At 40.3% G+C, this 25153-nt stretch overlaps 1 protein-coding gene across 5 annotated transcripts in view, besides 1 other annotated feature; it reads left to right on the forward strand.

Moving 5' to 3' along the window:
- tinc (tincar) overlaps window positions 1-25153 on the forward strand; it is a 60967-nt gene that overhangs the window by 14619 nt on the left and 21195 nt on the right. For all 5 annotated transcript variants that reach the window (NM_176509.4, NM_169780.5, NM_176511.3 and 2 more), the window contains one exon: window positions 9992-10077. The gene's annotated coding sequence lies outside the window, so the exon portion shown is untranslated. The remainder of the gene's footprint in view (window positions 1-9991; window positions 10078-25153) is intronic.
- Window positions 11686-11831: a mobile genetic element.

A 25153-nucleotide genomic window follows, 5' to 3' on the forward strand; every position in this document is an offset into this window, starting at 1 on the left:
GCAGGTATATCTGCTCCTTTCCCTGGCTTTTGTGTCCGTTGCCTTAACTGATTTCCTTTGCTGTGGCACACCTGCTGTCTTGTCCTTGTTTGCGATCTTCCCCTTAACTTCGAGATACACATGTATGCATATCCCTTATATCTCTTCTTTGCACTCTGACTCACGCAGGTAGGCTGACGTGATCCTTTTGTGGCCATAATGGCCTTTTCGCAATTTGTTTGCTTTGGTTGTTGGTCTTTGCGTTAATCGAAAGTGCTTAAGTCTGTATCCTGCGCAGGACCCTCGAAGATTACAATCTGCGGCTTAGGGCGGTCGGGTCTGGAACGACCTCTCATCATTGTCCGTGTCAAAATAATTGCCATAAATTATTCCACTACCTGCTACTGTCTGGAAACGACCTCGTCGAATCACTGGAACAAAAACTAAACTCCTTGAAGATGTGTTAATTTCTGTGACTGTCCTTGTGAGGCAATTATTCTAGGTGTCAATCGAATTAATTTCTTTTGTATGACTCTTGAAACTTTTACTTTGTTTAATGTTTTTCAAAAAAAGTATGCAGGCCAATGACTCTGTCAAAATGAGAAAATGCAAAATACTTAAATAATTGTGTCTGCCTTCAATTCGACAAAGCCATTTTCTCGTTCTCTTATTCAAGCCCTCTGCTCTTATCAACGTTTGATGAAGTGATTCCACTTCAGTTTCACTTGACCAAATAAAATTTCCTTCATTAAAATGAATGAACACCGAAAACTAAACTTGAAATTGCCGAGCCTCGAAGGGGAAGGTCCTTCTGCCAGGGGGAGGCTTAGCTATCTCTGAGTACATCTATTCCGAGTTCAGCTCGCATTTTGCAGTTTGTCGTGCCGTTGTCGTTCAGATTTACGAAAATTACTACTGCTGTACAGGGGGGGCACTTCAACTTGAACTGTCGCGCAGTTGGTGTTTTCCGAGCAGACTTTCCCCACCCACCATACAACATACAGAAGACAGCCCATTTTCACCACCCCCTCTCCGTCATTTCGCCTTTCTCCACGGCACTCCCCAAATCCCAACTGCATTTGCCAGTGTTATTCCAACGCCACTCGCCGTCGTATTGTTTGACAGTTCTGTCTCTATTTCCCTTCCATCTGAACCCCCCTTGAAAGCAGCCCAGAAGCAGATAAAAGAAAAACTTTAGTTTCCGACTGACTATACACACCGAAATTGGTGAGAGAAACAAACCAAAACCAAACTAAACCAAAAATCGATAGCAATAACTGACGAGGGAATTGCAGGGGAATCATTCTTTGGAGGCTTTTGCTAAGCTATATGGTATTTAAAAGGTTTAAAAGAGGTCTGCACGATTCAAGCGTATAAAACATTTAATCGAATACCCCATTTATATCATTTCAAAATGAATTATTAGAAATATTTATGAGTTTTCTTCCTTCCATTTGCTGACAAGCATTAAATGCCTTAGGGAATGCATCATATTTCAGATTACAGGTGAAAGCAAAAAGGCAATTAAATGTTGATGTTCAGTATCGGAAAAAAGTATAGAACATCATTGTTATCAACCTTTAGACAAGTGTCGAAACTTTTTTTAAATAGACTTTTAACGGAGTGCCGTGGCAAAGCCGTCATTTTGCCAATAAATAGAGTGCCTGACGGAAGAATCCCGCTTTTCCGCATCCGCCTGACTGTTTTTATTTCCAATTTACCAACCAACCTCCCACGGATGTGGGATGCACTTCATCCTCCTGCTGCTGTCTGTTTCCTTCATTTATGTTTGACAGACGCTGAGAAGTACGTGTTTGGCCGGGTAGGTCCTGAGTCCCCGGAGGAATGGGGATGCCTGTCAAGGTAGGGACGTCGGAGCAGTTTGAAAATCTTTGTTGATAACCGCAGCGAATGTAGCGCCTGCTATCCTCCGGAACTGACTCATCCTCTGGCTGCTATCAATTGAGGAAATATCACTTCAAGTGGCCAGGCCATAAAACACACAAAACCCCTCGAAAATGTGGGAGCCCAAAGTGGAGCCCAGTGTGCCACTTGAGTCGCCTCGAGTGCAAATGAGAAAAGACGGATGAGTGGCCGGAGATCCTGGTTTCGTCCAGGTTCCAAGAGTGTCCTGCGTCCTGCGTACTGTCGATGGAAATTTATCATTTTGCACTCTGGGCTCGACTCGAGTGACAAACGAGTGCAAAGCGAAAGAGATGAACCAATTGGTAAGACGAAAATGTTGAAAAATGATTCCTTCGATTTTGTGATTTCTAATGTCTGATAATGTCAGTTTTCAGTCTTCTTGAGTGGGTTTAAAATTATCAAAAAATGTATTTAGGTGCTATTGTCATAATTAATTATGATGGCTTAAAATAAAACTCGACTTTCCATTGGTTTTATCAATAATTTATTGTAAAAAAAATGCAAAATACACAATGAACACAATGGTAAATGTTTTTCAACAGATGTTATTTACACACGGAAGCATTGTGTTTGTATTTCAGTGGATAATACAATTTTGTTTATTTCCCGAGAGTGTTTAAAAAACATTATTAAAGAGTTAAAGTTTTTAGATCACCACGTAGTTCACACCATTTATTGGAAATTTTACTCATTTACCAAATTTGAGCATTTCCCTATTGACTTGACCCCATTCGCCAGGTATCATAGATATCATTATTTCAATAAATGTTCCTATCTAGGTGGAATGTTTGTGTTTGTATTTGTGGGGAGTGTGACTATGCTATCTATGTGTGTCAACTTGGTGAACTTTTGTGGTGCCTCGTCCCGCACAGCACCTCACCTCATTTGAGGCAGTGTGATATTTACTTGTTAGCCCCACTCCCAGCACTTTGTGACTATGTTTAATGATGAAGTCGGGGGCTTCTGGCTTTATCTCTGCTTACTTTGCCACCTTGTGGGTGGGACACTCTCACATTCACCGTTTCATCCTCCGACTTCTCCTCGGAGTTCTCTAGTGCAGATTGCCCGAGTGGCCGTGTCGGAAGTTGCCTAAAACATTTTTGTGATTCTGTCCGCCTGCTTTTTTCATCCCACTACCCGCACATAAGTTTTTCAAATTTGTGCTCTAGTCCAGATCCTGCTGCTCCTTGAAGTCCTGCACTCATTGCCTTAGATTTCTGCTTAATTTATGTTTCTATGCCGCCTGTTGGTCTGTTTATCTGTCTCCTCTACTTACTATTCCCGTAAACCAGTTCTACATTTCTAGTTTTATTTTCTGCGCTTTATATTTAGCTACTCGAATTCTCTGAAAAATTTTGGAGTGCTGATTTAAGTATAATGAGAGATAAGTAGTCTGAAACCTTAGGATCATTGAATTGCATTTGAGGGGATCTTTTGTATGATTATCTCATCGCTTGAGAAATAAATGCAGATTTAAAAATTTTAATGTTACTTTAAACTACAGGGCACCTACAGTTCGTTGCCAGTTCTCTTGCCCTTTTAGGGCTGCTTTTATTCACAATGCTGGCTTTAAGTCTCATTTACCGGGTGCTCAGGCTACCCCATACGTACACCTGCATAAAAACGCAGCTGAATGCCCTGCCCCACCTACATTTTCACGTCCTGAATTTCCATTTACTGGCAGGAGCAGCTCCATTTGTTGGGGGTTTTAAGTTTTTCGGCCGCATGATAAAGTTGCCCAGATTGCGTCACATCTTAATGAGCAAATGCAGCGGGCAGGGGCAAAAGGACCGAGGTTGCAGGATATACATAAATGGGGGACCCAGCTACTTCCGCGACCAGGGCGATGGCCATGATTAATCTCAACACTTTCCGACCCATTAATTTCACTCGGCTGAAGGGAGTCTTGCCATTCGGCGAGGTAATGGATAGGGCACGAAAACACTGGATTCCGAAGGGGTCTGGTCTGCGAGTTGTCATGCGAGTGCTTCGATTCGCATTACTCCACACTCCTTTTGCAGCTGCCCAGTTTTTCGAGGGGTCCTTCGTTTATCCTCCGCTTTTCATCCACCTGTGGGGATTTCACACTCCCCTAATGTGTCGATGTCCTGCCCTTTTTGCAATACGCATTCTGTGGATGATGATGATGGGCAGATGACGATGAGGTGTAAACCAACAACAGAATGCCAGATTGAAAGTGCTCAGCCGCATTATAACAACTGCCGACTGAAAATTGCAATTTACTTGGCCAGAAAGGTAAGAGGTCGTCCTCGTATGAGCAATGCGTGTCATAAAATGGCTAAAATATTGCCCCAGGCTGAAACTGACATTAGGTGGTGTGGGTGGACCGACCCATTCCGTGGAGTATTGACTGGGGGAGTAGGACATGGACATTGGGACGTGACCCGGTTGGGGGAAGTCTCATTTCCAGTCATCGTCATGGCAGCACCCTAATCTATGTCCTGCCAAAAGCGGGGAGGAAATATATATTTATTTATTTTTCTGCCTTTCTGCTTTTTATTTCCTAATTTTCTGATGCTCTTCTCTACTGGCAACATGAATATGGATAAGCTTGATGATACAATTTTTTTTTTTAACTTATTAAAATGATTAAATTAGTAAGAAGAAAGAAATATATGTTGTTTTTTCTTGAAGAAGTAAATTCAGTTAGTTGTTATATATTGTATCTAAGATTGAACAAAATTGTTTTATTAATAACAATAATAAGTTATAAATTAGTTTGCTCAAATGAATTTTTTAGGGCATTAAAAGCTTCGTCTTTGCCGAATTTCCCATTATTTCCTACTACGTTTTTACGGATTTTCTACCCCTCGTTGTCAGGAAACGAAATTACATTTGTACCTTTAATTTATTGATGTTTGAATGCGTTTGCCTAGTCACAGGACATTCCAGAGTTCACGGGAGTGTAGGTAAGGCATGATATTTTTTTTTTCTTTTGGGGGAGGTGTGTCCTGCGTAACAGCTGTGTGTGAAAGGTGCGAGTGTGTTTGAAGGTGCCGATGTGAAAGGGATAACCTTGGTGTGCTTAGTTTAAAGGTTCATTTGTTTAGCACCCGTACGGGGCGTGAAAATGGCCAACTAATAGAATGTCTTGACCCGAGAAAAGGGTTGCCAGCAATTTGATTTACAATCCTGCCCTAATGGCCGGAAACGGAAGTGCCATGTGGGATGGCAAACAGAGGCAGACATTTTTCGGCACGTGACAGCACGAAATGCTAATGAAGTGGGCAATGGCAACCGTTTCATTTGTTTTTAGCACCCACCGCACAAATGCCAGGTGTGGATAGTAATGACGTATGAAGAAATCTCTTTTGGGCAAATTGCTTGTGAGAGATTTCCCAGCGAATCGGGTTCACTCAATGTTAACTGACTCCTTGATACCGTCATCCAAATGGCCATAAATTATAAGTGACGAAGGATCAGGTCGTTAGTTCTGACGGCAAAATCTTGCAACTTATTTGCGTGCCACACCATCTGTATATACATATATAGCTATTTCTTACCAAAATCCCCAATCTGTGCTATCAAGAACTTAATGCCACTTGCCAGACAACAAAGAAACGCACTTCCAGAAAAATGAAGACACCCCACAGGAAAATGCAAAATTTATCATTTGCAATGCGCTCGAATCCTGGAGCTCTAAAGGAATTCCGTACTTGATATGCCACCAAGGTTTCGCGTTTCTTTGTTGCAGGAATGGATTTAAAATTTCCAAGCGCTAACTAATAAGTTGTTGGTGGTGGCGCAGGCTTATGAATGGGAATTTCGCCATAATTTTAAATCTTTGAATCAATAGACAAAAAGGTAAATCATAACCAATTATCCGCAAACCCAAACTTTATCTAGAATACCAATAATTTTGTCATAGATTTCAATCTTTTCTTTGTATAATTCTCAAATAAAATGTAGAATTCGCACAAGCCAGCAGCACACAAGCGGCGACAAAACTTTTGCAGCTTTGACAATAAAAAAGTTTAAAGTCCTTTTGCGCCATTAACCAGACTGAGACAAAGAGTCGGTTCGCACACACACCCATGTCCTGGAAGGACGAAGGAACGAAGTTGAGCCAACCGGGAACCACCCATAAAGTCTGCAGATTGCCAGGGCCAAATGTTTGCGTAAATTTCCTGCAACAATTTTGCCAGTGGCCAAAAAGCAGAGGGAGGTGGATTCATTGGTGGTGCAGGATGATGGTGCAAGGTGACACATTCCTTTGCCAACGAGCAAGTGGCTGCTGCAACCACTCAGTTGCTTGTTGACTTTGCCTTTGTTTTTTCCTTTGCTTTACTGATGGGATATTTTTCATTTTTAATGCCACAGGACAAAGGACATAGAAACGTAGGACTTTCATGTCGCACTCTTTTTACTTCATGTTCCGCTCGGCAATCATATTGGGATCAGCATTGTAAATTGCCCGACTCGAGTCGCATATTTCTTTATTTCTCCGACTGATTTTGATAAATGAGTCGGCGTGGGAGATGGTGAAAATCTCCCCAGGCACAGCTTGTAGCATTTGATTGCTCCTTGCCCCGGCGAAAGTTAAACATTATTTCCTTATTTATTTCCCTCAACTTTCCAGACTCCGCAGCACAGAACCCTTTTGCACGCATTTCCTTTCGCTTTTCCCGGGCACTTCTTTTTTTTTTTTGCCCGAAAACATAAATTTGTTTTGTCGCAGCTTCCGTCTGGTCATGTTTTATTTTCTCCTGTTTTTTTTTTGTTTGGGGTTTTTCCTCCTTACTTTTCCGTGGCCCGTGTTGAACAGTTTGACAAGCTCTGAACATTGGTAAACTTTTTCCCCGACCCCCTTCCCCTTCCACCTAACTGCTTTTGCAAATGAGATTTCGTCCAGTTTGCTGTGATAAATTGTTGATGGCGCTGAATGTGCTTACATGGATGGTGTGGGTGGGAATTTGCCAGGGGTTAGATTCTGAAATTTTTGGGGGCATGACTCGAGGAAGGCGTTTGGCATTTCGCTTGTTGAGAAATTTTTGGTTAAGCTGAGTGAGGAATTTCATCGATTTTTTTTTGATCGCATCCTAGATGCTCCCACCACCTTACGGTTTCCATTTAATCCAATTCAATGAACCTAATATGGAAATTATTCTTTGGAATTTGCGCTGGTAAGTGATCGAATGACCCCTAATGTGCGCAAGGAAACCCAAAAGAATCTTACAATTTTGTCGGGATTTCCTGGTTACGTATAATAAAGTTAGGCAAGTTTTAAACCACACTTTCTTAACTTAAGCCAACTCCTGCAGCCAGATTCAATTCCTGGATAAATATTCAAAGGAAACACAAAATGAAACGGTGAAACTCTAATGAAATATGCAAATGATTAAGGGCTGAAAGATGGGTGTTTCCAGTGGTCAGTCAGTGGAAGTAATTGTGGAAATTATGCGCTAATATTTTGCACAGACCAACAACAGCAACATTTCGCAATTAACTAAGCCAAAACTGAAACCCAATTAAAAGTTAAACGCCACAAAGGCAAAACCCATTGAAAAGAGTTGGAATAAGCTATAAAATCACTGAACGAAATTTTATATAAATTAATTAATATCAAATCTTGTGAATTTGCAAAGGCTATATTATAGCTGAAGTATAAAGCCATGTAAACTGTAGTTATACAAGTTATGCAAACCGTTTGGCCGGCCAGGTGAAAGCGGAGAAAGGCGCCGACTGGCGGGGGGAGTTCTCGAACGAGTTAACGAAGCCATTGGCCGTAGTGTTGCGTGCCGAAAACTCTTTTCGGCCAAAACCAAACTGAACCGAGAGAGAAACTTTTGCAGCTGCAGGACAAGGAGCTCGAACTACGGTTGCCGTAAGGAAGTTTGATTAAGTTTTCCATCGACTTAAAGTTCCTGCCCGCGAGGCGTCGAAATTAACTAACCCGGAAAAGAGAAAACCTCGTTCTTCGCCGGAAGATAGAAAGAGAGAAGAGCATGCTGGCGAGAAAGGACGTGCCTGGGTTCTCTATGAACGAAAACCCGGATAAGTATGCTATAGATATTCTCGCAGGCACGTAAACACATTAAGATGAGTGCGACAGAGATGGCCGTGGAGAGCTAGAAAGTGACGGGGCGATGGGATAGACCGAACCTCCTTTATGATTATTGTCTTAAAATTAATCAAAGTGCGTGCCTGAATTGGCCAAACTTTTTGGATGGTGTCCTAATAGATTTTGGGCCCCATCCCACTGCCCATGGCTTTTTGTTTGTGTTTTGCATTTAATTGATATCCAAAATTCATGCGGGAACAGAAAAGACTCCCTAAGGAAAACTACAAACTGAAGTTTAAACTTAATATAGAATTCGTTTATACTAAATATTATGTTCAGTGACTTAAATCAGAAAAATCAACTGCTTCTCTCTGAATTTATTGTGAAAATCAAGAATAGTTTTTCAACTGTGAAAGTTTACTGTGGTAATCCCCACCACCAGCATTCGCTTCGGGTCAAACTTTAATACTTTGGTGGGAGATTAATTAAATTACAGGCAATATTTGTTATGCAGAGGACAACACCAGTCGAAGGATTTGCCTTCGAAGCGAAACAAATTGTTCTGGCGTGTGGAAAGTTTCCGGGTTGAAGAACTTTCCCACTTGCGGTGTGATGTTGTATGTTGCAAGTATGTGTATGTGTGCTGGATGTGCTGGGTTGGGAAGGTGGGTCCTTCAGCTGGCTGTTCCAGTGTGACAAGCCACTGAGGTGGCATATTTGACAATGTGTGCGGCCGATTTGTCATTTCAAATGCCCGACACTTTGCGGCTTGAATGTCACAAGGACACCTGCGGCAATGGTTTCGATTTACTGTTTGATTTTCGGCAGGACGCTTCCACAAAAAAGCACTGCTCAAAGGCCGCGCACGTCATTTGCATAAGGCTGAGGCGCCACACTTTGCGAAATGTGAGCCAGCTGCCTCTTTTCTCCTTAACCAACAACAAAATGAGGCATTGACAAGGGCTTACACACAAAGAAAAAAAGCTAGCTTGCAATATACACACATAAATGTAAAAATTGAGCATAGTTTTGCACCTAAAAATTATGTGCATCTCAATAAGTAAAGTATAAGGTATTTAAAATTTTCAAATAATTACCAAGATATATTTGGCGTTTATGTACTCTTAAAGTAATACCAAATGCCTTAATATATTTACAATTTTATTAGGACTATTAAGTTTCATAAAAAACCATCTTGCGATGTAAACAACATTACTCGAAACTTTTCATCGTGTGCTTTCTGTTATCGAGTTTTTGCCTCCGTCAAATGTCACCCGCCATTTTATGTATTTTTAAATATATACAAAAACAGGCAAGAAGAAATGCAAAATAAAAAACCGGAGTCAAGTGGAAGCACATTTTTCAACTGTCATCAGTTTAAGCTGATGAAATTGCTGACTGACAGACCCCAGCCCACTCCACTTTTTTTCATGCCCCCTCAATATTCGTGGTTCATTTGCCATCATCGTCAGTAATATGACATAAGTATACTTGGAAAAATGTTCCACCAAATGATCCACCAAAGTTTTTCCTTTTCATCTTGGGGAGCCCGCTGTGGCTGAGCTTTGTTGATTTCATAATGTTTGCCGACATTTTTGCTATTTTTTGATTTAGTGCCCGATATTGTTTTGTCCTTTCTTCCTTGGCGAAATAGCTGGATATTTTGTTTGTATTATTTTCCTGCTTTCTGTTTGTATTTCTATTGGCTCTGCTGATTATGATGCTATTTTTGACACTCAATAAAGTCAATAAACACACAAAATGAAGCTGGTGTCGACCTATTGGTTTTATTGGCTGAGACTGAAATTTGAGATTATAAGATAAAAGTTTAGTATCTATACATCGGATAAGTAAAATAAAATAATATCTTATATTAATACCTTTATATTAATCTTCATAATAATAATCCTTCGAAAGATAAACGCTCAGCCAGACAATTTTTTAAGGGAAAGGTCTATTGGCTTTATTGCTTAACCGTGCATTTGATTCATCGATTTCCTGTGGCCGTCATAAATCAATTTATTTATATTTCCATTTCGGTTGTTTTCCTTCTTTTTTTCGCAGCATCGAATACAACAAAATTGAAGCCAACCAATCGGAACCAACTTTGAGGCAAAAGTGCGTTACGGTTCCGCCAATTAATATCGATGGTGAGTTGATTTTTATTCAGGAAAATGTTCACTTGCTTTATTTGCAATGCATTTCCCATTTTTCCATAAATTGCATTTTGCAATAAAATTTCATTTGCCATAAACTCAATTATGTCTATATGGTGTGTAAATATTTCGAAATATGCAGGCTAATAAATTTATGGTAGTCCATTTTGATTTGTTTGCACACTATTCAGTATAGGCCATAAATTGTATAGATTTTGGAAAGTGGAATATATGGATATTCAGTATCTTAGAAGTGAATTTAATATTCAACTAGTTTTAGCAGTGAGCATGTATTTTACACTTATTTTTTACAATCATTAGGTAAGCAATAGAGATTGGCTGCGCCATAATCGCAGTTTAATCAGTTTTTTTCCCCATCAATAAGTAAAGGTTTCGGTTCTTCTTTTTCATTTGTGAAGAAAGCGTGCTCCATTTAAATGCAGTTTGTTGAACTTTTCCCGTGCAATTTGTATTACTAATGCGAACGGCAAACAAAGATGAGCTGGGGAAAAGTGCTGGGAAAAAATAGCAATGGCAAGCCAATGAGTCGCATGATTCGGGCAATTGCAATTCCAAAGGAGCAAAACTGCTCGTTCGCCTGGCTAGCTGGCCCAGATATCCTTGGGTTTGAGCTGGAAAGATGTCCGTAATAATTCACATCTGGCCAGAAGGGGGCAGAAAGCCCGGGGAAAAGGATTAAATATGCAGCACAAGTCGAGACCAGGAAGACTCTTAGTCACACGGAAGGAGCATCAGAAAATAGCAGTTGAAAAGTTTAGTTTAAGTGTAAGAGCAACAACAACAACAATAACAAGAACAAGAACCACATCGACAACGACAGGCAGCAGAACTTGGCTTAAATGCGCTCATGTGCAAAAATGCCATTGTTTTGGATTTGGTCGTAAACAAAGCGGTGAAGTGAAGGCAAAAAATTTCCTTTTTCCTTTCCACACCCCCCAAGAAGCAAAGAAAAACTTGGAAAGGTTGGCACATTTTCCACCTCTCCCGGTCGAAGTTGGGGGCGAAAAAAAGAAAACGGAAGGCACTGGCTAGTACAGTAAAAGGTTGGTCAAAACTTTGAGACCTGCTTAATTCCCTGGAAAGTGCACTTAGAGGGATTAGAAAAGTGGTCTTGTTAGTCATGAAATGGTCAATTTATCAGGTTTCTTAAGTAATTTTTATATATTTCTTTAATAAGCTAATTTTCAGTTCTTTAGAACTACAAATTTAAAAATGTTATCGTTACAAAGGGCTTAATTTCTTTATTTTCAAAATTCTGAATAATCTTTAGCATTATATGCACCCTGTTTGTTATTTATAGGGTTTGAGCAAGTAACAATAGAAGCAGAGGCAGCAACAATGCGCGTTCAACACTTAAGGACGCCTCCTCACACATACACAGACACACGCACACACACAGAAGGACTTTCGAACACGCAGGATTGAAGGAGGAAGGATGTAGGATAGTATGGGTGTGGGCACAGAATTCTAGATCCCTTTTAGTTCCATTTCTACTTGAAGAGTGGGTAAAAAAGTGCTATTGGGTTTTTGGGTTCTTGCTGCTTTGCTTTTTATACCCATTACTCGTAGGGTAAAGGGGTATACTAGATTCGTTGAAAAGTATGTAACAGGCAGCAGGCTATATATATATTCCGACTATATATAAAGTATATATATTCGCATTCGCACTAACTAAGTAACGGGTATCTGATAGTCGGGGAATTCGACTTTAGCATTCTCTCTTGTTGCTTTTCCTTTCAACGTGCGTAGTTTCCTAGAGAGAGGAAAGGAGAAGGGGGGGGGATGGTTGGGACTTTGGCAGACTGTGCCACAAATGGCGTCGCATGCTAAAAACCCAAATAGCAATAGCAACCACCGCTGCAGCAACTACAACAATGTTGCGAATGTTTGCTTGCAATCTCACTGGAAAAACTTTTGAAATGCTGCAAAAAAAAAAAGGCAGAAGCTAGACTACGTGGGCGGAGGCGATGGGGATCTCGAGTGACTACAAGTCATAAAGTACACAGCACAACAGGGCAAACACAGAAAGGACAATACGCAGACAGCCAAGAATCCGAGTCCTGTGTCCCCCGAAAATGTTCTTGTCCCGTTTCCAGGCAGTCCTGAATTGCAGTCACATTTTTGGCATATGTCACCACACAACCACATATGCAATTACAGGACTCGAGGCAGGCAAGCAGTTACATTGAAAACATTTTAACCAAAATTGAATTTACTCCCCAACTCAATCCACAGCAGGAAAACTCGGAAAAGACCGAACAAAGCCGCCCATTAATAATTCCAAATGGTCGCCAACAAATTGACCATTCGAAGAGTGCCATCCATTGGCCCATGTAAGTTTCTCCAGAAGTGCCAGAAAACAGCAACAGTTTCGTAAAAATGGCTTATAAATTATTATGGGACAAAAGAAGTAAAAGAATTTGTTCGGTCACTTTCGCAGCGAAGCCGAGTTTATAAATTGGCCATAAAGACCAGAAGCGGACAGAGAAAAGTCGGTGGTTTTGGGGCAGACAAAAAAAAAGTTTGCGACAAATTGCAGGAAAAAAGTGCACTAAAATATAGGACTACTCCGTCGGATGGCCATTTTAATTTGGGGTACTACCAGAAATGTTTTTATGCGATGAATTTATGGCGGTTTCCATGAGTAATTGCTGTTTCCAATATTTATTTGTGAAATAAAACTGCTACTTTATTCTTATATTTTTCAACATGTTCCACAACTCGGAACTGTCGCACATACCCCAAAAATCTGGTGATAAGTGGTGCCTCAACAATGTTATAAAAGGTTTAGCCAACAATTGGTCGCTCGGTTTATTTGTATAAAATAGATTCTGTCTAAATATTTATGCTTTTAGTTTCGAGTTTACTTTTCAAGCCATTGATATTTTCCCTTTTCCACTCCGTTTGCCATTTGTTTGGCTTTCATTTTGGCAAATTGATTTGTCCATTTGAATAAATTCATACTGTGTACATTCCATACGTATACTTTGTTTGTCTAGATGACATAGATGCCAACAATAACAGTTCAATTTAATTGATTAATTGCCAATCAGCGGGCATATTTGCTTTTCACGGCCTTTTAACCAAGTCGCAAGGATACGCTTGCGGACTGATTTTTAAATAGATTTTCCTGATTCCGTGGCTCTTCACTTCCTTGGTCCTTTTCTTATATCTCGTTCATCTGGTTTTCCTTCGTCATGTGGCAGCTGCTTTTAGGTTGCAAATAAATATTTTATGGCACTTTGGAAGCGCTATCTTGCTTTCTCTCTACCGCTTTCAAATACAATATGGCCGCCGCCATTTTGGCATTCACTAGTTCGCCATTTTTACCATTCCGCCATATTTCATTTCCGCTTCCTCCACGTGCTTGTTGTTTTTGCTCCTGGTGCCTTTGTTTGTTTGCCGCTGCCATGGCGCATTTTGTGAAAAGTCAATTATTTATGCATGTCACGTCATTTTCCGGAATAAGAGCACAAAACCTGAAAGAAACGAAAGAAACCCCACCGAACCAAACCAAACCAAACAATCATGAGTTGGGTAGCACAGAAACAAATAGCATGAGCCAAAAAAAAAAACAAAGAAATTTGCGCTAAAATGGCCAAAAATTCAAATGTCACCGCCAGCAGTAACCGCATTTTCCCCTTCCTAATTTTTCTCCGCATTACCCCGCTCTCCCTCGCCACGAGTTTCCACCATCAGCATTTTCACATTCGTTAGGTGGCAAGCTGATTATTAGATTTGACTTCTATGTGTGTCCTTGTGCGCTTTTGTATACTTTTTGGGTAAACGTATATATACTTATGACTGACACTGTGTGGAAGTGTGTGTGTGCATTTGAAAGTAGCACATGGGTGCCAAAACACAGAGAGGCGCACAGGGATATCAGGACAACACATGCCATTGAAGGCAATGGAATTGTAATTCAATAGAATGAAAAATTTCTTCATTTGCTGCTGAAATAATTTTTCATTTCGTTATGTCAGCACAATATAGGCACCTAAGCTAAGCAGATTAAGTTTGAGGAGTGCAGAAAGTTTAATAGATATGTTATACCAAATTTAAGCCTATTTATTAAGAAAATAAATAGAAAATAATAGAAAATGTACTTTTTCTTATTATAAGTTTATTTCTGAGATTTCTTAGTGGTTTTAATATGTAAGAAGAACGCCAAATATATTGAAAGCAACTCAAGTGCCATGCCGTCTGGCACTTTTAATTTCCTAAAGCCAACCAGTCATTCATCAATCAACCCATCAATCAATCTCGCTCGGTTGTCATATTAAAACTTGACAGGTAACCAGACTGGACATTATAACAAATATTTATTTGTTTTTTGCTTTTCAACTGCTTTTTACTTCAATTAAATATATTAAAAGCAAACTCTTGCTGTCCTGCAGTCAAAAGAAAATGTAATAAATTGAATTAAATATAAATTAAGTTTTATAGAAAACGCAGTGTTGAACAAAAAGAGGCAGCAAAAAAAAAAGGTAGAGTGAAAACAAAGGCCAGAATCCACCGAGTACTGAGTTCAGTGGGGCGTTAAATTGAATTGTTGTCACCACAATTTACACAGCCACGCCCCCATTTCCGCCATTATTCTGGCTCGCTTTTTTGCGTGCTTTTATTGTTGTTGCTTTTTCTGTGTGCATTATCGGGCTTCTTTTCTTCTGTCATATTATTACATTATTTGCCATTTGCTTTAGACTAGCCGGGGCACACACAAGTTTTTCCCGCTTAATTTCCCGGCCATCCGCCGTTTTTCCGACTCGCCTTCCTTTGTCAGCGACCACGGGGCGTATGCGTATTGTAATCAAGTCATAAATTTGCTCAACTGCGAATTGGTCTAAAGCGTTACCAGGGCATTTTCCCGGCCCACAAGCAGTTGTAAACTGCCTTTCAAGCCGCACGTGCCAACCAAACAGCCATTCAGACACATAAAGATTTATCTCCTGGGAGGCCAGGCCAGGCCACTCCTTTTTCCTCGTTTACGGTTTTCAATAAGAAAGGATTAAGTTGAGTAGGAAAACTACAAACGACAGCCGAGCTTTCTACCTTCCTTGCAACCCATGAACGCCAATAAAAAGCAAAGATCGCATATCTATAAACCCACTTTTATAGAGGCCATCTCCTCTTTTTCCAGCCCCATTTTTGGGCGATAAGTGTTATATTCAACTGCCAGCTGTGATTCTAAACCCGGAGACTCCCCCTCAAAAAAGTAAAAAGTTTCATGTTACCAGGAGATGTGCCTCCCCGAACTTTTCTTAGCCGGCTTTTTATCCACTTTTTGGTAGCCTGGTAGTTGCTCGAATTTCGCCAGTGTGCGTGTGTGTCACTTATACATTTTCTTATCTCGACATTAAATTTGTCAGCTTCAATGGGGAAATCTTTAACTTGCGACCAAAGAAAGTTAGATGTAATAAACTTCAAAAAAAAACACAGCAGAGGCAAGACAAAAACGGAAAAGACAGAAGAGTCAAGCCCAACGGCAAATAAACAAGAACGACTGGGAAAAAAATTGAAAAATGTTCCTTCTGTTTGCTGGGAGTTTTGCCGGGGAAGCAAATTATGAACAGCTTGCGCCATATGAGAAGCACGCCCACTTAACTCTCTGAAACCTAAATGTTTGTGGCACTTGACTTTTCTCACCCTTAAAACACTGACCCCCCATTCCTGCCCCCATTCAGCATTCACTTTCTGTAGGTTCGGAATTTGGAATTTTGGAGCTTTGGCTTCATTTAATTTTCATAAGGCCAAATGGAAATTTCATTCTTCATTCTTCAAGTGGCTTTCGACCTGCAACTTAACCAGCCGAGTACCCGAAAGTGGCTGATGAATCAAAGGGAATTTGAGCTGGCTTTCTGCGAAGTTTTCTACTGCAAGTTGAGGGAGCATAAAAAGCATGGGTCCATAAAGCTTAGAAAAATATATTTTCTATAATTGAAAATACAAGCACTTAAAGTGCTTCCTACATGACGTTATTACAAAGATGTAAAGGTTATAAAAAAAATATAAAAATTGAAAATCTTTTATGCCTTTAAATTATAATTACAAACTTAAAAAGTTAATATATGGATCCTAATTTCTCTTCCAAACAACAAAAGTAAAAAGTCAACACGTTTGTTTCTTCGTTTGAGAGCAGATTCGTATAAAAAATTACCCTTTTAAACTTTACAATTAATTGTAAACATCAGGTTTTATTTATTCTTACAGAAAGTGTAAATAATTATACACACTAATTAAAAAGTTTTCATTCTCGTTTTTTTTTTCTAAACACTTCTGAAATCATGTTTTATGATTTCTTTGCATTTCGCTTTCCATCTGGCTGGGGAGCAAAGTTTTAGCTTTATTTTCAATATACCTAATAATATGTAAAACTAATTTAGAGTTGTGGAAAGTCAGTCCTTTGGTGTTTTCCTCACTCCTGCTTATCCGCCCGAGTTTTGTGCAAATTCCTTTTAGAATTTCAATTAAACTTTGCGTCACTTTGTCGCCGAGCTTCCATCGCCAGCAGCTGTCAAGGGCGGCGCCTAATGGAGGTGGTGGGAAAATGCGGGGAAATCGGCGGGGAAAACCGTGGAAAAATCGGAGGGGGAATGGGTGTCCTCCAGAGAGGCGGAGTTAGCTGCGTTAGCTGTCAACATTTGTTGAACAGAAAATTTCAGTTTAGCATTTTACGCTTGACTAATGGTTAGTATGAGGTATGAAGAGCAAAGGAGACGGGCTGCACAAAACGAAAGAAACAGAGCGATTTGCTAAGAAAGGGAGGCCAGAGGTCGCCTTAAATGAATAATGCATTTTTATCCACAATTTAGCCAACTTTGGCTGTGTGCGTCTTTTTTTTTTGCCTGTTGTGCGCCGACAAAAGTTGTATTTTCCCAGCCACTAACTAAGTCAGAAACTTAAGCTGCCAGCTAACCTTACGCTTTTTGTATAACTTAATTGCGAGTCCTGCATCGGGGTTTTGGTTTTCCATGACCGAACTATTACTCGATTTCAATGCAAATTGTCTGGGGTTTTTCTTTGGCGCTGCACTTTTGTCTTTTGCCCAGCTTCGTTTTTGAGCTCATCTTATTCTGGCCTATTGCTTCTATCTTTGTTATGGGTCACGTTAAGGGCCAAACAACTTCATTCATATGCATAAGCTGCAATCAAACGAGAGAAGAAAAACAGCTTTCCGGAAATCCTTTGCTGGGCGGAAAAGTATTTTTCACTTTTAATAATCGTAGCTTATAGAACCTTATAGACTTCGGTGCGCAGATAAAGATGCTGCCAAAGGACACACTCACACTCACTCACACACACACACATACTAACGCAGGGCTTAAAGTATTCTGGGAATACATTTTTGTAATTTTGTTTGTTGTTGTCAGCAGTTTTTATGAGTTTTCCTCAGGCATGAACTTCCACAATTCCCAATAAGTACCAAGTCACATCCCACCCGCTCCTTTTTTCCTTCATCCTCGTTTCTGCATGTTCACCCAAGTTGATCAAGTTTTATGGCAAAATATTTCCTGTCCAACGGCATTATCGATTCTGAAGATAGAGATACTCTAGATTTGCTAGATATTCATTGTCATTGCAAAGTAGACTTTTAGTTATTTTTAGATAGTTAGTTAGAAAGTATTTAACCAGTTTACATTTTTATCTATTATGTATTCTTAAGATAGGATTTCAAGATTTTCTTTAAATACATTTTCTACTGCAGCTAAGAAATGCCGACGGCAAGGAAACGTCAGTTAAGCCGCATTTCCGATAGGCTGATTTCCATCTGGAAATCGAATTTTAGAGAGTGCATAGAGACTTCGTGTTGTCAAAGTGAGCCGTTTTTAATGTCCGTGTTTGAGTTGCTCTGGCATTTCCAAGCCAAACCTCCAATTTCCATCCCCATCCGCCCCTCAGCTGCAGCTGCATCCTTGCAGCGAGTTTTATGCAAATATGCTCAAATGTGTTCATTGCTTGAAAGTTTCGCAGCCTCCCCCTTTGGGGAAAGGCCCCACTTCCCCCGTTAGCTGCCTTTGTCTGTCGGTGGGTCCTGCTTGTGGCATTCTCGTGTCATAATCTCTGACAACTATCGGCATTCATGTGGCAGCCAGCTGAACTAACCCCTTGTCCCCATCCTATTTCCCTCTACGCCCCTGACAATCCTCTTTGCTAACCAAACGCACTTGGCATCCGCATCTGCATGCCATTTGATTTGCTGACTTGGCTTACGTTCTTCTTTTCTAACACTGCTGAAAAATTGAGATGTCTTAAGTCACGAATAAAGTGCACGAATGGCAATTGTAATCTTTAAAGTTACCTGAAATGCTATACTATATTCTTCAAAACACTATTTTCTGTTATTGTTATATAAATATATTCCTCTAAATTTATAAATTTAAATCGAATGAATAATCAGTTTTTCTTATATATTTCATAGCATTGAATTGAGAGTGAAATGCAACTATGAAAACTTGTTTGTTCACTTAGTCCGACTCAATTGATGGTCTTCGCCTTTAAACCAACTTCTTGAAATATAATGTCTGTAAAGACATATTTTTGATTATATATTTATTGTTTATTATTATTTCTAGATTGCGTTTCGATTTCTTCTCAGTGGATGACCATTCCGAGGAGATGTTTGATGGGGCGGGAGGTGGTCTGCAGGAAAACCAGCTGCCAGCTGCGGTTGCATTTTTCCGCTTTGTATTTCCAGCAGTGGCAACAACTTTGTTGCTCGCTCAAATGTGACCACTGGCCATTTCTCATCTTTCGCAGCTCCTTTTCCTGCTCCATCTCAACTTGGCCCCCTTGCGGTTTTGTTATTAAGTGAAATTGAAACCTCTGGTCTCGACTTTGGCTGCCGTCTCAATTTTACTGGCATGTGCAATTTTTAATAGCTTCTACCAGCGGAGGAGGGATTGGTTTGGGTCAGGTCAGGTTGGGTTGGCTTCAGTTCGGAACGATTCGGTTTAGCTTCAGTTTGTCCTGTCACTTGGCTGGCTGATCCTTCATTGCCCTGTGGTTTTGGCCTTTAGCTTGTTTTGTCTCGTCTGTTCACTTTGCTGCGGTTTGATCCTTGAGCAAAATACTTTCGGCTCAAATTTCCTGATTGACGATAGCACTCTGTTGCTAGGCTGTGCATGTTGTTAAACCCCTTCTGCCTTTGCCCTTTGGCACTCTGGCAAATAATTGAACTTGTCATATTAATCCTTACATTTGCAATTGTTTTTGTGCGGTTACTACCCCGCTTACTCACACTGAAAATTGCTTCAATTTATTGGTAAAGTGTGCAGAAACGTACAGAATAGAGTGTGGATAATTTATTCAATGGCTTACTGATGGCTTTAGTGAAAATGCTTGTAACAGATTTTGCAATTTCCCACACAATACAAAATCAATTAAATCCTGGCCAAGTCACATCATTCTGTTTTCCATATACTCGTATGTACATATACGAATATACGAGTATATATGATTATTTGTATAGGCTTAACGTGCCGAAAATGTGTTTATGAATCAATATTGCGCATACGCCCCGTTGAGCTGCGGCTTCTGTGCCCATTGAACGACCGTCAGGCGAACATGCCAAAGTTGATTTCAATTGCAATGCAATCATTATGAGCCACGGACTCCCTAGTTTTTCTCCTCTCCTGCCTTTTTCCTTTTCATGCCCGAGGCGGCATTTTCGTTTTTTTTTTCCCGCATTGTTCTCCCTTCTGTTTGTTTACCACTCACATGAGCAGCTCATAGCCGCCAGTTGGTCACCCGGTTAGCTTGTGTAACATGACTGTTGATGTTGTTGTTGCTGGCTTTTTTTCTGTTTTCTGTGGGTATATAACTACTGAGGCAGCGAGGGAGCTGGAAAATATCGTTGTTCTTGGCTATGGCTTAATTAAAAAACCAATTTTAGCCGCTGAAATTGAAAGGAAATGATTGCCAGGAGCAGGGATTGTGGCTCTGGGAAAATGGTAAGGGATATAAAACGGATAGAAATAAATGGGTTACTGTTTCGCTTAGGGCTAGCAATATTAACAACAAACTAAATAAATAAGCGGCAGGGGAAAGGCAATAATATGAATAGAATTAAATGAAAGATACGATTCTGAAGTATGAAGATATATCCTTATCTTGAATTCCGAATATTAGTCATACAAAAATAAGGAAAATATATCTCATAAGAATTTTTCCGTTTATCTACTTTTTATGTAATGTAATAATCCTGTAAGTTATATCCCACGCATTAATGGTTTGTACTTTAAGTTTACGAAATGTCTGTAAAGTGTTTTAGTCAAATATTCTTGTGAATAATTTGTGTAATCTCTTAGTACAAAGGCTTACTTTGATATCTTGTAAACTCTTTCCCTTGCTAAAAGGGTACATTTTCCGCTCAGCATTTCGTGTTCTACTTGTACAACATTTGATGAAAGTGGCTTTCATGTTCTTACTTTCTTTTTGTTCAGCCTTTCATTTATTGCCATGTGCGCAGTTCCAGTTTTCCTTTAACCTTCTTGTTTTGGTTTTTTGCGGCAAAGTAGGCAACCCGTAGGAAATGTCAAAACAAAATGCCGCTTAATATGGCATGCCCCGGGTTTTCGACCCACCTGTGCTGAAACCCCTAAAGGGGGTGGATTTTGGAACACATTGATGTTGTGTTTGGGTGGATTCATCGATTTTCTTAAGCGGCAAAAGTTTTCGCTTTGAATACACTCAGTTTTTTTTTTCTTTCTTTGAGTCTGCCCAACTCACTCATGCAATGTGCACAGAAACAACAAACCGCTGACTACGTCGATTGCACAATAGCTGGGCCCCCAAAACAGCCCCGTCGGAAATTTAGCCTGCGAAAAATCCATTCGAATGCGATAAATTCCCCGGCAGTTTTACGACCCGGAATCAGCCAGCGGGGGAGGGGGGGGGGGGGGTGAGCCAAGTGCTCTACGGGAATGCAAGCGACGGAAAATCCAACTCGAAGGGGGTTGGTTGGTGACCCATCAACCCCTCGATGTGTAACGCAATTTAAGCGCTCCCAGAATTGGTAACATTTCAACGCAATATTTGGCTTAGAACGTCTGCAAGTGGTGGCATGTGGCTCATTTGTTGCTGCCCCGTGTTTTTTTTTGTTTTTTGTTGTTGGTGGGTGGTTTGGTTTTGGGGTGGTAAGTGGGTGGTTGGTGCAGTGAGCGCGCCCACTCGATGCGATAATTTACATGCAGACAATGTGCTCCGCTTTTATTTGGCATCATTTTATGCGATTCGCATTCTAATTTATATGGTTTATTATGTTTTGTTTTAATTTTATTTTCCCAATGGTAGCGATTTAATTGCAGTCATAAATTTGCCCAGTTCCCTTGTGGCTTGGCTTTTGTTCGCTTTTTGTTTATGTTGTCGTTTGTTGTTTTTTTTTTTTGTGATTTCGGGTTTCCCAGGGCATTTATGACCTAGTTGCGCTCTAATGCTAGGAAAAAAATTAAAATTGATTTTAATAACAGCTTATGAGCTATGCTTTTGCGTAAGCATAGTTTTTGCCGCTATAATAAATCAAAATTAATTGCACCCGTTCTGGGTTAAACATTTTTGGGCGGATTTGCCGGCTGCCCCAAAAAAGTCGGCAACACATTTTCAGCTCACTCACGTATTGGTTGCCGTAAAGTTGAAATTGAAAAAAATGTCAACTGGTGATGGGGCAGGGGTGTGGAACACGTATTAACTCGACACATGTGTAAATCCAATTCAAAACATGCCACGTGCAACCACCCTGCCCCGCATTTTCCACTCCCCCCCCCCCCCCAAACCGCTAAGGCAAAAACTTTTTCAAGCCAATGCAGAAAATAAATTCTTCTCCTTTTTTCCTTTGTCCATGTTTGTTGGCAACTCTGAGTGAAAATATATATAAGAAGTGAGTCACGATGTTGCAGAGATGTGAATAGAAATTTTGGATGCTGCTGCCAGAAAAGTTGACTTTAAGTTTGAAAAAAAAGATTATTTTCTCCTTTTCAACTTCTTGAAATCTGCAAAGTCGTTTTTAAAGGAGAATTTGCTTTATTTCGATGCAGCAATTTAATGCTTAATTTATCTTTTCCTAGTTAGTAGAACTACCGACCAATTTATATTTTCAGTGTGCTCACATTTGTCACGCTTTCGGTAACAAAATACCCAACTGCCAAGATGCTGGCGAAGGAAAGCGAGTTTTCATTGTGTTTGATTTTGAATGGAGAGAAAAATGGGAAATGGACGAGAGTAAATGATGCGGCGAGGAAAATGCAACATTTTCATTTATGCAAAATGGCAAAAAAGCCAGAAAGCCCAGCTCAATGGAAGCTTAAATAAATATATATATATATATATTGTATACATAAGCACCAAGAAAATTGCACAAAGATGAAAATTGCGACTGTTTTTCTTTGTTCAGCTCTTCAGCAATGACTGTTCGTTCGTTCGGCCATCAAAAATAAAAGTGGGTTGTAGGTATGGAATATGGAAAAGGGGTTTTTCCATTCGGAGCGAGATAAATGAAGCAGAAGTGGAAAGAAAAAGCTGCTTGCCCATATAAATTAGCCAGAGTGGCCTACTTGAGCATGCCAAAGGCAATGTGTGTGTCTGGAATTCGGGGGGGGAAAAGCGTGTGCGGGGTAAAGGGGGGAAAATGCGCGGGGGCTGTGGGGTGCCAAGTACCATTTAGCATATTTTTTTGTATTACTCACCCTCGTGTTTTTTTGGGGGGCGGAACTGGAGTCTGCGCCCTTACAGGGACCATACAAGACATTCCAAAAGAATGAGTCACTAAAGTTGGAATGGGTTGGCTCTGGGGGCAACCTGAAGAATTTGAAAGTGGCAAGGAAAGTATGACAGACAGACAGAGGGAACTGTGCTAACCAAATAAATGCAGTTAAGTGAAGTTTTTAATTTGCATTAACAACAGCAGTGGAGGGATGGAAAAAAGCTGGGAACAGCCAAGCTATCTTTTTCTGTTGCCAGAGCAAAATATTTTAATTTTACGCAGGAATACACAAAGGAAATGCCAGGGACAAACACACATGCACTAAGAAAAAGTGGAAATAAAATGTAATGGAATTTTCAGTAAAACGAAAAACTATTTAAACTATCTAGATACAGCATCACTACATGTTTGCCTACAAAAAACATTATTACTATAAAATCCAAACCTTTTTGTGTATGTTAAGGAAAGTTGAGTTCCATGATTCTTTATCGTAATAAGTGCGTGTTTCTTTCTGTGTATCCACACTCCCGTCGACGCCCATAAAGTGGCTGTTTCATCTGCGTAAAAGTCGTGCGAACGCGACAAATTGCCCCAAGGACAGGGGCAAAAGTTCTTGGTCTATCTTCACGACTGCTCCCCGAAAACACAACGCCATCCCCTTCGACCACCCCCAAAAGCCCAACCACCTGCCCCATCTTCTGCTGCACCGGCAAAAGACAAAGAAAATGCCCCAAAGGAACCAAGTGAAGACAAGGGGCTGGGAGTGGGAGAAAAGAAATGTAAACATCTGCATTTATGACTTTTGCGGCTGGCTAATCTCATGTTGGGTATGTCAAAACAGGAAGGACGAAGGAACTCGAGGGAGTGGCACTGCCTTGGGTGCACATTATCCACCCTCCACTTCTCATCGGCAACAAAGGCACATGGCTCCCGGAACTGAAACATGAAACAAGATTCGTTGTTCTGGCTGAGCCTGGGTGAAGATTGTAATTAACATCAAATTATTACCAATAGGAGTAAACGAAACAGGACTTACAGGATCATGGCCGACACTGTTTGAAGTTTGTGTGGATAAGGTAGCAGATTGAGGGTAAACGTCGAGTATATTAGGTTTCATTAGGACCAAAAAAAGATATCGGATTCTTGCAATTTTGCAAAGATTATTTAATTGAACAGAAATTTTATTTACTAATAATATATTTTAAAAATGAATAAGGATTTTACTGTTTACTGATTTACAAATAACTGCAAAAATATACTTATCATTGTCGGGACATTAAATCGCCATGGCTTACTGCAGATGGTCAACTGATATTCTGATATTCAGATATTCTGATTTTACTGCCATTTTGCTGTCGCTTGTGCCATGGACAATACGTTCATGGAGCAGCCATTATCAATTAAATCGGGTCAATTACTGGGCAGCGCGAAAAACGCGGATAAGGGCACATTCCGGGCCATTTGTTAAATGTGTTGTTGCAACACGTTTAATTACAAACAACGTCGACGCGAACAAATTGCAAACATTTTATTATTTTTGCATGGCAAACGGAGCGCACAAAGGGAATTGTAAAGGAAGGCCAAGGAACTGCGTTTTCCATTTCCCATTTTCCACACTTTTCCAGCGGTTGTGTCGAACAAAACGCAAAATTTGCTGAAAGGCGGCATAAATGTTAACGGCTCTACACGTGTTAGAATCAACTGCAACACGCAAAGCTGCAAATAGTTTACCTGCCTCACAGTTAACAAGCTGCAGTAAGTGCAGTGAGAAAAATAATAATAATAGTATAATATATTAGAATTGTTTTTTTTTAGTTATCAATTCTTGTGAAGAAGAGTTACGCTTCGAGAAGAAAGAGTTCGAAAAGGAAGAGTTGAACTTAAATCAAAGCCTTGACATCTTACCTCTATCTTAATTATATTTTACATAAGTATATATAGCTTTTTTTTCCCAAATTACTTGATTTTGGCTTAGTGTTCCTTTGGCCTATAATTATGCTGCTTCCGATGTGGCAGAATACGAGCCGCGACGCATTTAACAAGGGCCCAGACAAAGGAGGCTCCTCCCTGGAGGTTCCGCCTCTGTCTCGCCATCTCCCATTCCCCATCCTCCATTTCCCATCGGTGGTCCTTCCGACGCATTTGTCTGTCTGGCAACGAGGTTTGGCTTAATTATGCGACAGCCAACAGCGCCAGCAACACGCTACATGCTACATGCTGCATGCAACACCCAATAGCAACAGCAATATCCACAGCCTGACTCCGAAAAGCAGCAGGAACTGTATAGTAACTCTCATGTGCCAAATTGGTTTGCAGACACTGTACGGTCGGTCGGCAATTTCTCCTCCATTT

Source organism: Drosophila melanogaster, chromosome 3R (genome assembly GCF_000001215.4).
Source record: "Drosophila melanogaster chromosome 3R".
NCBI classification, from domain to species: Eukaryota; Metazoa; Arthropoda; class Insecta; order Diptera; family Drosophilidae; genus Drosophila; species Drosophila melanogaster.